At 39.2% G+C, this 6,108-nt stretch overlaps 1 protein-coding gene across 5 annotated transcripts in view; it reads left to right on the forward strand.

Moving 5' to 3' along the window:
• Positions 1-1,044: 1,044 nt before the first annotated feature.
• Positions 1,045-6,108, forward strand: part of LOC107092858 (tenascin-like) — a 47,651-nt gene continuing 42,587 nt past the window's right edge. For 2 of the 5 annotated variants that reach the window (XM_015387537.1, XM_015387538.1), the window contains exon 1: positions 1,047-1,374. The gene's annotated coding sequence lies outside the window, so the exon portion shown is untranslated. Of the gene's footprint in view, positions 1,375-6,108 lie in introns of all 5 variants that reach the window. The other 3 variants (XM_015387536.1, XM_015387539.1, XM_015387541.1) reach the window with 3 other exon arrangements.

A 6,108-nucleotide genomic window follows, 5' to 3' on the forward strand; every position in this document is an offset into this window, starting at 1 on the left:
TCCAAAAGTAATTTTTTGTACATTTTCTTAAACAAATTTATGTTCACACTCTGCTTTAAACACGGCTGTAGACTATTCCATAACTTCACTCCACTACTTGATATAGTCATTCTTTTCATCGCTGTTCGTACCGTCTTCGTTCTGAATACTGCATCTCCTCTAAAATTATATTTTTCATCTCGTTCTTGAAACAATTCATTTATATTTTTAGCCATATGTTAACAAATAAGCTAAATAATTTATTTAATGAATCATTTACAGTCAACTACACAAACACAACAAGAAAAAACAATGGAAAACAGGACAGATTTATACAGTATGGGGATAGGTAGAGTTAAGAAACCAGCAGTGAGGAATGAAAACCAGGGAGCTTATATACAGGTGGAGAAAGGCTTGGAGCAGGACAGGTGAGAGCAAGCAGTGAAGATGATGAACAGGTGAAACGAATACTGTCATGACAAAGGGAACTGAGAGTAGACCGAGAAAACAGATAATGATATAAAATAAACACAAGAATTAAGTAAAAAGCAAATCTACAAACAAATGCTCTAAAATGGCGCCGTCTAGAGAGTACAAACAGCAGGAAATGCATAAAGTGAAACACTTGGAAAAATAAAAGAGAAAAAAGTTATCTTGGTCTTTTTTTTATATAATGAAAAAAACCTGGAGATTTGAAAAGGAATCTGTGACTTTGTTAGTTCCACTGTAGGTCTTCAGTGAAGACAAAAAGATGAAATTAAACTTTCTAACCATGACGTGCGTTCCTTAAATCATAAAGGAGAAAATCAGAAATCATTATAATAAAGTTACATCGGTTGAAGGGAAAGGTCTGCCTGCTGTCTGCAGTCTTTCCTTGACTTTCCTCTCATTGCTCAGCTTTCCCCCTTTAATTTTCCTACACAACCACATACTCTGCTCGTTTCTGTCATGACTCCCGGTAACAGTGGCATCTCATTTAAAGGCAGCAGCTTAGCTCTGCATCCATTAGCTGCAGTAAAGGGAGGGTGGACAGGGCTGTGAAAGGCAAGGAGGGAGGGAGAATGACGGCTATTTAAGGGCTGGAGTTAAAAACCAATGGGTGTTTGACCTAAACACTCCTTACGCTTTAAAAGACATTTCCTCCCACATCGACTCTCTCTCTCTTTCTCTCTCTCTCTTGTCAGAAACGAAGCTGAGCCCCAGCCTGAGCTGTAAACGGTGAGGGAAGATAAGGAGCCTGGCTGAGGGAGGATTGACAGAGCTGCCTGCCACCTTGCTTGGAGCAGTGACGCAAGAAAGAGCAAAGCATCCTCTCTCTGGGTGGGCTGAATTTGAGGAGCCTTGGATGAGCTCCACGTGTTGAATGCAGGAGAATATTCAATCTTACCATCACAGGTAAGATGATGCATTCATGCATCAGAGAAAGCTTTCTGTTTTGATGTTGCAGATGTGCAGAGGTGATTACACTTTAAAGGGACTAACAGATGTGGATGCTTGCTGGGTATTTCAGATCAGTTTCAATGCTTTGTTTCTTTCATATTTGCAGAAGTTGTCAAGTTTGACTTAATTGCTTGAAGTCCAAAGGTAATAGAAAAGCAGTCTATCTGTGTTCATTACTGTTTGAAATCCATATGCATCCTCCTGTCTTTCTTTCTGTCTGTCTGTCTGCTTAGGTTTTGCAGCTTTGCAATTTACCACATTACCTCCGTTAGAGCAATTTTTTTTTTTTTTTAAAAAGCATTCATTTTCCCACTATGAAGCTTAGATGTGGAGAAAAGTGGGCGCAGGGATTCGGCAGCAATCAGAGGAAAAACGCTCTACCAATCCAGCCCATTAGTTGTGCTTAATTGAAGTCCAAATCTGGCAGCAGGGGTTTAAAGTTGAAATTCTTTCCTTTTGTGTGGAAAGTTTGAGTCACAGGTTCCACTTCATGCTCAGCTGATGAGGACCGCAATCATTCTCCTCTTTTCTCACATTTCTTTAAGCCATGTTTTTAACATGCATTTTGTCAGCCGCAGAGGAGTTTTCCTTTTTTTTTGGAGAGTATCCTTAAGATCACCCTCTCTCCCCACAGACGGACAGCTGGGTTTCAGCTCCTAAACAGATTCCTACTCCATGACCCAGACACATAGTGCCAGAGGTCGATTGTAAATCAGCTACACACCTCATTATTTTCTGCTAAGGGTGTTTAATTATTTCTGGGCATCCGGTTAGCAGTTTAAGCAACGGACCTTTAGCCTGAGAAAAGTGGACGCTGTTGGGTTATCAGGGTAACTTGCTTTTTTTAAATACCCATATCTCACTCTGCAGGCCACTTTTAACAGAGCTTGCCATGTTATATAACAGCAGTGTCTGCTTAGCATGTGGACCTTGAGCTTTTCAATCATCTTTTCATAATAGCTTGGTTGACATTTTTTGCTAGAAAAAGATTTTTGTGTCATTCTAAACTGAAATTAGAAATACTATATACTATTTTCTATATAATTTTGAAAGACTCTGAAATATTTTAGCACAGTTGTATTCAGCCTGCTCTTTTCTGTCACGCTGAATGAGTCTAAGTGCGCTTCGATTCACCTTTGTGTGATACGCAGCCGACATGTCAGGGAGAAAATAACCTAGTCTGGGGACAATAGAATTTTTATCTTTTCCCAGAGGGAAACTCATATGTCAGTCAAACAAAAACTGTAAAAAAAAAAAACTACACTGTTAAGCACAATAGTGCCACCATTATGCTTTGGGATGTAATTGTAAAATGGATGGAGTGAAATAATGTCAGTTTTTAAAATCTCAATGAAAGACTGAAAAAGTAACTTTTTGTTCCTGTAAATATTCCCTCATTTCGTATGTTAAATTCACTGAAAATTGCCATCTAAGCACCTTTATTTCAAAATTACACCTTTTATTTAATGTGTTACTTAGAATTAATTTGAAAGACAACTCAATTTAATTCATCATAGCAAATAGTATAAACAAAACAATTTACTGTAATTAAACTTAAAAAATGCAAGTAAAATTTGATTGTGTATAAGGAGCAAACTTGGTGCTTTTTTCCTAGCCTGTCCATGTTTAGGTCAGAAATAGAAAATATTGTTTCCTTGTTGGCTGGATGGTGGTGCAGTTTGTAGCCCCGTTCGTTGCCTTGCAGCAAGAAGGTTCTGGGTTTTATTCTCGGTCCAGGATCTTTCTGCATGGAGTTTAAATGTTCTCCCTGTGCATATGTGGATTCTCTCCAGTTACTCCAGCATCCTCCCATAGTATAGAAACATGACTGTTAGGTTAGTCGTCTTCTCTAGATTCTCCTTGTGTGTACACGGTTGTATGTCTCTTTGTAAAATGTACTAGCAAAAAAAAATCTACTTAATTTTGTTTGTTAAACAAACTTTTCTTAGTAGGTAATATTAACAAATATATTAATTATTATGTGAAATTTACAAAGAATTTCTGTGTGGAAAAAGTTACCTATCTTTTTCTGAGTAAATGGTACCTCGAAATTTGTTCAGTGCAAATGCAGACATGACATAGGAATGGTTGAAATGATGCGTGGGGTAAAGCAAAAACCTGCAAAGTTTGCTAAAACATGAAGGGAGCAGAACATGAACGTAGGAACAATAAAAATGTATTTTAAATGACAGACTGAGCAAAACTGAAATATTAAGTTGATAGAAAGAAAGAATTAATCCATCAGGTTCATAAAGGCTAAGGAGGTAGTTGTTAAAATAGGAGCCAAGGTGAGCACAATAAACAGAACGCGGTAACGGTGGGAGGTGACATGTGCAGAGGCGACGGAGGGAGGAATGTGTACAGAATACAAGGAAAAAAAGAAATACATCAAAGCACAGGAAAACCAAAACATAATTTAACACAAGGTAAATCCAAACCAAATAATAAACCACCAAACGTCTTAAACAAAGCAGTCCCACACAGCTCGACAATTACAGAGCAGTCCTGGTTTATAAAAAGAAAAAAAGAAACACTTTGAGGCTGAAAGAGACCTGAGACCTGGGCGGAAGTTGCCCTTCCCACAGCACAGCGGCCATAAACATGCAGTTAGAGCTTTAGCCCAATGGTTTTAATCAAAGCCAAATAAATCCATTTCAGAAGCGGAAGTGACTGCATTTTAATACATGCTTTCCTTACCATCTGACTGGGATTAAGGAAGTTTGTGTAGAGTTGCCACTTTGGATGGGTTTTCTTTTATAAAGCAGATAAAAAATTTAGGTCACGTAAAATCCAGATAAAATCCAATAAAGTTTGTGGTTGTAATGTCACCATATGTGAAACCGACTGAAAATGGGCAAATTCATTTTGCAGGGTAATATAGTACGACTTAAAATACTTTAATAACTAATTTTATAGGCTGATTTCTAAAAACAGTTTGCTTTATTGAAAAGCTAGTCGGATTTTCTCAGACTCACCCGAGAAGTGAGTGAAACTTTAAACTTCCCTTAAGGAAGTCTGGCCAGTTGTGGTTAAAACTTATCAGTTAATCAGGTACAGTATTTTTTTCAGCATTTTCTCAGCCCTAGTGAGTGCTCCCGTAAAGCTATGTGAGATCATTCCCAGCTGTGCCAGATGTGGAATGGATCTGGATTGCAGAATGCATGGAAACTAAAAATACTTGCACAAACAACATAACAAAAAATCAAGTGGAGCTCTTGTTTTGTGCTGACTGCGGAGTCCCAATGCTCCTCCGTCAGTGTTTCCGATGAGGAGTTTGTTCAGATGTGCAGCGCTGCATGGTGTGTGACGGTGCTTCGTCACCAAGGAGGACCTCCTCAGAACTGATGCCACAGACACTACTATTCCACTCATGCATTTGCACTTTAAGTTTAACTAAACGCCCTGTCTTTTCACCGTCTGGATACGTGATAAGTACCTTCATGGATTTTTCTCTTTCTTTTGCTTGACTTTGCAAAACAGATGTCGTCAGTCGAGGGCCAAAATTCCCAGTTTCTTTTTTTTTTCCACGTGGGAAAGTTTCCTTCTTGCTGCCAACATGAAGAAAAAAACGCATTAAAGCTCCGGCAAAAAGATTATAGCTTACTGAGCAGGTTATATTAGACTTTAATTTTTCTCCCTAAATTGTCTGCCCATGTCTAAGCTTCACATGAGATGTCCTTGGTTCCCCTCAGTCCTGCTCTGAATGATGTATTCTTGTTTTTGTTTTGTAAGAACTGCTGTTTGAATACACTACGCATAAACATCACATAAACACAGTGTCTGGTGAGTCTGAAAAGTGGCAGTTGCTTTTTAAAACAAACAAATGATTTTCTTAAGCATAAATTCTGACAACATCAATGATTTCTTTCACTCTGTCTCCAGACCTTGGAGACAGAGTTGTGAGAGTTGGGAGATGTTTTAAAGCTCCAGGCTAAGAGGAATTATTGGAACAATGACATTTGTGCCACTTCAGAAGTGTACTGAGCACCACCTGGCAGCTGAAACGGCTGCAGTCATACACTGTCAGGCAATTCTAACAGTGCCACCGGTCAAATGGATGGAAAACTATTTGGTCTTCCACTTTCTCTTACTGATAGATATCTTTTTTACATTATTCTTTGGCTTACGGCATAAGACTCTGTCTCTACATGCTGGGCACTTTGCCCTCCTCTCACACCGCATGATGTGTGTTGTGGTCTGGATAGGCTTTCCGGCTGGTCTGTGCGCTATATGAGCTGCAGGAGCCTCACCAAGGAACCAGAGCTACGGTTATGGGAGAATAAAACTTCCCTTCAGTTTGGACAGCCATGGGAAGAACTAAATAAGTGGAAAATGGTGCACATTTATATGACAATTTGTTAGTCTTACCAGTCACTCGAAGCACTATTTCTATGAGTCAACGCCCCCCACCCCACCCCCCACACACACACACACACATGCACACAACAGCAAATGCATGTGTACTCTGATAGTAACAGTGGGAAGCTGCAAAATATTTTGAATCTGGAGATTCTGCATGCTCTCCCTCTGCATGTGCGGGTTCTCTCCAGGTACTCCCACGTCTTCTTAGAGCCCAAATACCTGACTATTAATTAGTCATTCTAGATATCACATAAGTATATGTGTGTGTGTAATGTAGCTAAGAATCAGATGAGAGGTAATGAGCAACTGGGCAGAGTTGGACAGGTG

This window comes from Cyprinodon variegatus, unplaced genomic scaffold, assembly GCF_000732505.1.
Source record: "Cyprinodon variegatus isolate N-32 unplaced genomic scaffold, C_variegatus-1.0 Scaffold397, whole genome shotgun sequence".
NCBI lineage: Eukaryota > Metazoa > Chordata > Actinopteri > Cyprinodontiformes > Cyprinodontidae > Cyprinodon > Cyprinodon variegatus.